The following is a 7,838-nucleotide window of genomic DNA, read 5'->3' on the forward strand; positions in this document are numbered from 1 at the left end:
AGGCCTCTATCCATTAGGTGCCAGTAGCCCCACTGCCCTAGTTGTAACAAGCAAATGTGTCTCCATTGCCAAATGTCCCCTGGGAGGAAAAATTACCCCCAGGTGAGAACTTCCGTATTAACTAGTCATTGAAGATTTGAAGCAGAAGTTGACATTATAAAAACTAAAATTAAGACAGATTAAACTGGCAAGACTGTACATGCTAATTGGGTAGAGTAGGTGAGAAATAAGAGTTAACATACTTTTCAATATTCCTAGTCAAAGATAACAGGGTTCTAAAATATAAAAGAAGTCATAGAATTGGAAATGAGAGGTTAACTGATATTTATCTATGGAGGTGGTGCTCCCTCAATAGCTCAGCTGGTAGAAGACAGGACTGTAGTATTCATAGAGGAAGAAACTCATTATAGGTATAGAATCAAATAGGCTTATCAACATTTCTTGCTTTGAAAAGGGACAGGGAAGATAGGTATCAAAGATGACAAGCCCAAGTGACAATGTAGTAGTTGTAATAAACATAGGACATAGTAAGGGAAATAGGTTTAAAAGGGAGGAGGAGAAGGCCGATTTTTGAACTGCTAAATATAATGTGCTGGAAGAATGTCTAGACAGGAATGTCAAAGCAAAAATTGGAAAATTAAGACCCAAACTTTGGGAGGGAAATTCAGGAATAAAAACATAGATTTAGAAGCTATTTGGAAACCTAGAGTTGAAGCCATGGAATTAAATTGCCCAGGAGTAGAGTTCAAAAGAGAGAGAAGAGGCGGCCACCAAGGACAAATCCTCCTAGGGCACCTACATCTAAATGGGTACCATATATGAAGGAAGAAAAGGGAGTAGTTGGAGGAGGAGTGAAAGACCAAGAAGATAAGAAAGTGTCAAAAGGGACACAAAGAGGAGGAAGGGTGGGCAGTTAATAGTTGGTATGGACGTTAAAAACTATGACAACGAGAGAGAATGGCTCTTGGTTTCAGTGAATAGTAAGTTACTGGGAGTTTGGAGAATGCAGTACAAACATGATGAGGAAAGAAAAGAAATTAGAACAAATTTGAAAACACATAGGTACTGATGAAGTGGGTATTTAAGGTGTTCATTGGTAAAAGGGAAAAAGGAAATTGACCAATATGTTACTTCAATGGGGGGAAGTTGTATATATTTGTAAGTTATTGTGAAATTGGAAAGGAGGCATTGAAAATGTCAGAAAGGTGGATAGAAGCAAAGGAAACGCTAATTAATGGAGCATGATTCCAGAGGAGATGAGAGAGTTTGAAATTAAAAGCACAAATGTTTATTAATACTTTAGTTTTGAGGAATATATTATTCTTCAAAACTGGAGAAAAGAATAAAGGTAATGCATTGTGGTAATAAACAAGAAATTTGATGATGATTCTCTAATAACTATTATATATGTAATTTAATGAAAAAATTTTTACACAGAGAAGAGCTCTTTTAAATGAAATAGCTGAACACAATTTCCCTGTTCACAGGAACACTGGGGAAGAGGAACCCTTTTCGCCCATCCCAGAGCCAAGTATGTATAGACTGAACCCAGACTTTTACAACGTAGCTTGATATTCTGTTCAATCTAAATTCCCATAGCATCAGCACACACTCAGTTAAATATGATATGAAAACACAATGCAAACACAGAAATGTTATTTTTGGATTATTCATGGATTTGGGTCTATTTATACTTCTACACTATCCAAGTAATTATGTTATTATAGTAAAATATCTTTTTAAGTTCTATAATAACTTATCCTCTACAAATACCAAGGCTTGGCATCAAGAGAAAAGAGAGAAAAATAAGCATCCTTGAGAGAAATGTAGAATTCGAGCTTTGTTTCTAAAATACTCTGAGAAAAAGCTGACTACTTCTATTTCCTTGTATTTCACTTTCCCTTATATATCAGCACAAGAATGAAATTAAAGAATTCCATGTTGTGAGAACATTAATGCAAAATGTCAATGAATTATAATGTTAAATTATGTAAGTCAGCCAAGATTTTAATACCCCCACAAGGTTATTTTCCATCTCCTAAATGAAAGGAAAGCACTAGTATTTTTTTTTTTTGCTTTGGTAAATTATTGTCCTTTTCTTCTTTAACTTGTATTATTAAAAACTGTTACAATTCCCAATAAAATATGAAGTCTAATTAGTCTTCACAGATAAAGATATTTTCTTCCATCTGAAGATACATCAAAACAAAAAGGCAGAGTGTGAACAAATAGATACATCCAATTGGCAAAATATTGACAATTGTTGGAAATTAGGTGATGGATACATAGATTTATTTCTAGTGTTCACTCTATTTTCAGTACATTTGAATACATCATTTATAAATAAATAATAAATAATTCTTATTACAGATTTTTATGAAGTATTTCCCTCAGCTCCAAAAGACAAAACATCACATTCCTCTTCTAGAATTGAGGAATGTGGTAGGTAGATCAAATAGCGGAGGCTTTATACAGTGTGGTAGGCAGAAAGGGCCAGCCCAGAGATACCCATGCCCTAAACCCTGGAACCAATAAATATGTTACCTTATGTGGCAAAAGGGACTTTGCAGGTGTAATTAAGGATATAAGTGTTAAAATAGGAAGATTAGCTTGGGTTATCCAGGTGGACATATTCTAATCACATAAGCTCTTAAAAGCAGAGAACTTTCCCCTGCTGGAGGCAGAAGAGATGCAGCAGGACAAGTGATGGAAATTCAAGGGTGAGAATGACTCAACGCACTTTGGCTGATTTGGAGATGGAGGGATTTAGAGGGCCTTAGGAGCTGAGAGAGGCTCACAGCCTACAAGGAAGCAGGGACCTCATCTCTGCAGCCCAAATACCTGGATTCTATCAACAACCTGGATGAACTTGGAAGCAGATTCTTCCTAAGAGCCTCCAGATAAAATTCCAGCTTGCAAACAAGTTGATTTCAGCCTGTAAGACTCAGGCCAGAGAAAACAGCTGAACTCACCAGACTTCTGACCTACAAAAACTGTGAGATGCAATTGCAAAGATGTGGAAACAACCCAAGTGCCCATCAATACATAAGTGGATTAATAAAATGTGGTGTATGTATACCATGGAGTTCTACTCAGCCACAAAAAACAATGATGATCTAGCACCTTTTATATCATCCTGGATAGAGCTGGAGCCCATTCTACTAAGTGAAGCATCACAAGAGTAGAAAAACAAGCACCATATGTACTCACCATCAAATTGGTATTAACTGACTTAACTAACCAACACTTAAGTGAACATATAGTAGTAACATTCATCGGGTGTCAGGCAGGTGGTGGGTATATTCACACCTAATGGGTGCAGTGCACACTATCTGGGGGATGAACACGCTTGATGTTCTGACTCAGGTATGGCAAAAGCAATATATGTACCTAAACATTTGCACCCCTGTAATATGCTGAAATAAAAAAATAAAAAAAATTTTAAAAACTGTGAGATGATAAATTTGTGTAGTTTAAGTGGCCAAGTTTGTAGTAATTGTAAGATAGCAATAGGTCATGAATACATCATACTCCATGTAGAAAAGGCCCAATAGCTGAACAACATTTTTAAAAGGCTTATTCCTAACTCAGAAAGTAAGATAATGAGAAATAATTATAATCAAATGTTTTACCTGTCACATTGAGAAAATGTAAAAAAAGAAATTGTGGTAGCAAGATGCATTGCCTCATGATATTAACCATGATATCTCAAAAGAACAAGTTAAACAAATAGTTTCTAAATGTTATAATCTGACAAAATCATGAATATAATCAGATCCTGGCTTAATTTAACCACACACAGTGAATGAGTTTATTGATACTGTAAAGCAGCTCAGATAAGAAACTTACTGTTATTATAATTTGTCATTATTTAATTTCTTTGTCATAACCTCCACTTAAAGAATCAGCTTTTTAAAAAAATACTTGGTTTAGATAAGCAAAAATAATATCTAGAGTAGGTGAACCTTCGGAAAAATAAGAACATTCTTGAAACTCTGGTTGGCATATAAATTGGTCTGAAGTTTTGGAAGAGCAATTGGTGATATATTTAAGATATCAGGATAACATATTTGACCTTTGACCTAAAATTCCACATCTATTTTTAAAGAAAACAATTCCAATAGTATTTCTTATCTTTGACCCAGTAACTCTACATCAAAATACTAGGGATATATTATTAGAGGTAGTTTATACAAAAATAGATATTAAAATATGAAGAAAAATTAAGCTATAAAGATGGTGATTACAGTACAGTGTGCGATAGCAAAATTGGAAACAACCCTAAACTTTCTTTCTTTTTTTTTTTTAATTCAGCTCATCATGGGAGCACAAAAGCTCAGGTTATATACATTGTCCATGTCCCACCCATCCCCCTGAGTCAGAGCCTCAAGCATGTCCATTCTCCAGACAGTGCGCCTGGCACTCACCATGTAGTCATACCTCCATCCCCTCCCCCCACCCCCCACCTCCCCAAGTCTGCACCTTCAAGCATGACCATTCCCCAGAGGGTGTGCAACGCACTCATCATGTAGGCATACACCCATTCCCTCCCCCCACCCCCCATCTCAGTCTGATTTCCAATTAGTATCCTTCCCCGATGTGCATTTAGGTGATGATCAGGGAAACCAATTTTCTGGTGAGTACATGTGATGCTTATTTTTCCATTCTTTGGATACTTCACTTAATATAATGGGGTCCAACTCTCTCCAGGAGAACCAAAGAGATGTCGTATCATCGTTATTTCTTATACCTGAGTAATACTCCATGGTATACATATATCACACTAATCCATTCGTGGATTGATGGGCATTTGGGTTGTTTCCACATCTTTGCAATTGTGAATTGTGCTGCTATAAACAATCGGGTACAGGTGTCTTTGTTATAGAATGACTTTTGTTCCTTTGGGTAGATGCCCAATAATGGGATTGCTGGATTGAATGGTAGGTCTACTTGAATCTGTTTAAGGTATCTCCATAATGCTTTCCACAGGGGTTGCACTAGTTTGCAATCCCACCAGCAGTGTATGAGTGTTCCTGTCTCTCTGCATCCACGCCAACATGTGTTGTTTTGGGACTTTTTAATAAAGGCCATTCTCACTAGAGTTAAGTGATATCTCATTGTGGTTTTGATTTGCATTTCCCTGATGATTAGGGGTGCTGAGCATTTTTTCATATGTTTATTAGCCATTCTTATATCTTCTTTTGAAAAATTTCTATTCATGTCGTTTGCCAACTTTTTGATAGGGTTGTTTGATTTTTTCTTGCTGATTTTCCTGAGTTCTGAATAGATTCTTGTCATCAGTCCTTTATCTGATGTGTAGTATGCGAAAATTTTTTCCCATTCTGTAGGCTGTCTGTTTATTTTCGTGACTGTTTCTTTGGCTGTGCAGAAGCTTTTTAATTTAATCAGGTCTCATTCGTTTATTTTTGTTGTTGCTGTGATTGCCTTAGGGGTCTTCTTCATAAATTCTTTGCCTAGACCAATGTCTGTAAGAGTCTTTCCTACATTTTCTTCTAGAATTCTAATCGTTTCTCATTTAAGGTTTAAATCTGTTATCCATCGTGATTTGATTTTTGTGAGAGGTGAAATCTGTGGGTCCTGTTTCAGTCTTCTACATGTGGCTATCCAGTTTTCCCAGCACCATTCATTGAATAGGGATTCTTGTCCCCAGAGTATGTTTTTGTCTATTTTGTCAAAGATTAGATGGCTATATGAGGATGGTTTTATATTTGGATTTTCTGTTCTGTTCCACTGGTCTATGTCCCTGCACTTGTGCCAATACCAGGCAGTTTTAAGAACCGCAGCCTTGTAGTATAGTTTGAAGACCCCTAAACTTTCAACAAAAGAGATTGTTAAGTTAGGACACACATACATAATGAAATACTGTATAGTCAATTAAAACTATGTGGTAGTATGTACTTATTAACATGTAAAATATTTTCCCCCCAACATCAGATGGGTAATGTGCCGACATCGTAACAAAGTTTGAGGAAGGCACATCTCACACATGAGCATGCAAACCCAATCATCATGCTTATGAACCACAAAAGAATCAGCATGTAAAAGAGTTGTAAGGAAAAAAGTAGAGAACAAAACTGTATTACAGTAAAGTGTCTGAAAGAATATGCATCAAAATGTCACTGATTTTAGGTCCTTTCTGCTGGTCTGCATCATTTGATGTTTCCATTATGATAATAAATTTAGTAATAACAAACTAACAAAAGAAATGTTATTTTTAATAAATGAAGTTTATATTTTTGTGCTTTTATATAAATTTCCAAAGAGCCTGTTGAATTAAAACAGAAATGATTGTATATATTTCAGTAAAAGTGACAAAATAGGTCTTTACTTGGAGCAAAAAATTAAGACAAAGAATGTCCTTTTCCTCAGATGTTTGCAACCATTGTGTAAGAAAACTTATTAGTTTTATCACTTACCAAAAGTATACCTACTACCCCCCTACCACCATTACATCTTCAATTCTGTTTAAATTATGCCCCAAATCTCATTAGTCAGACTCATTCATCTGAGCATAAATGCTATACAGTTTAAGAGCTTTCATGGAACTAAAATTTAAATTAAAAATGCACTCATACACTTAATTTCCTCCTCATCCTTTAGCACCACAGAAACTGTATCTCTGAAAGTTTTGTGTCCAGACATAGGCTAGAGCACCAAACATGATTCTATTGACTTTGAAAACATATCAATGATTGCGGTAAAATTCAACTTCAAAGGAGAAAGGAAGTGAAAACTTAGTTTTTGAAGATAAGTACCTATCTGAAACAAATCTGAAATATACATTTTATGAGATTCTTCTCAATTTCAACCTTTAGTTCTTGTATTGACTGGCATAGTGTAATCAGCTCCACAAGCAAGAAAACTTTTTTTATAGTTTTTTTTCATAGTTCTCTTATGTTTCAGGCCAGCAAGATTTGCTGACCAGAACTTTGTAACTTTCTATTGCATTGATGCATTCCCTTTTGAATTTCCCAGAAACGATGGAACCTCCTTGCAGCCACAAGATAACTACAAAGACTTATACCACCTGTTTGACTGATAAGCAACACCCCACCACAGATTATGCCCAGGGACCTGCTGAACAGCCTACTCCCTGCATCCTGCCTGTGCATAAGGCTAAAAGAATGACCAATATTAACCCCTAGTTCATTATACTACTAAAATCCCCACCCTGGGAGAGACTTATCTGCCATTTTTTTATCATGTAATGTATGTACTAGAACCCCAAACATGTAATGATGCTCACTCCCTTCGTGCATTATTCATTTCACCTCCAGAAAAACCCTTGACCCCATTGGTTGGGAAGGCAGATTTGAGGCAGCCCATTCCTCCCACCTTCCAGTTGACACCTCGCAATCCTTTCTTCCTTGACAGTCCTCATTGTCTCAGTAATTGGCTTTCTGTGCAATAAGCAACAGAAAGAACCACCCTTGCAGGTTCATTAACAATAGGATGACATTTTTAATGAAAAATCAAAGAAGTCCTAGTGATTCAAAGATTGTATTTGAAATATGTTATGTATCTAATTGTTGCTAAATTCCTAATTACTACTAAAGCACAGGGAGCAAAAATTGGGGCTCCACCCTCATGATCTCATCTAAATTGAATCATCTCCCAAGGCCCTACTTCCTAGTAGCACCCTCTTGGGGTTAGGGCTCAGCATATGAATGGGGGTAGGGGACACAAACATACAGTGCATAATACCTATCTTGTAAGCTTACTTGAGAATTAAATTGGTTAATGCACCCAACCCAGAACCTGATATAATAAGTGCCCCACACTGGATAGCAATGGTTACTGGTAGGGGAAGCTAGTGC

The 7,838-nt window shown here is 36.3% G+C and overlaps 1 non-coding gene across 1 annotated transcript; it reads right to left on the bottom strand.

Moving 5' to 3' along the window:
- Nucleotides 1-5,949: 5,949 nt before the first annotated feature.
- LOC123630919 lies at nt 5,950-6,053 on the bottom strand. Its single transcript, XR_006732850.1, has one exon. It is a non-coding gene; the product is annotated as a small nucleolar RNA U13 (small nucleolar RNA).
- Nucleotides 6,054-7,838: the final 1,785 nt, after the last annotated feature.

The sequence above is a fragment of the Lemur catta genome, chromosome 1 (genome assembly GCF_020740605.2).
Source record: "Lemur catta isolate mLemCat1 chromosome 1, mLemCat1.pri, whole genome shotgun sequence".
In the NCBI taxonomy this organism is placed as follows: domain Eukaryota; kingdom Metazoa; phylum Chordata; class Mammalia; order Primates; family Lemuridae; genus Lemur; species Lemur catta.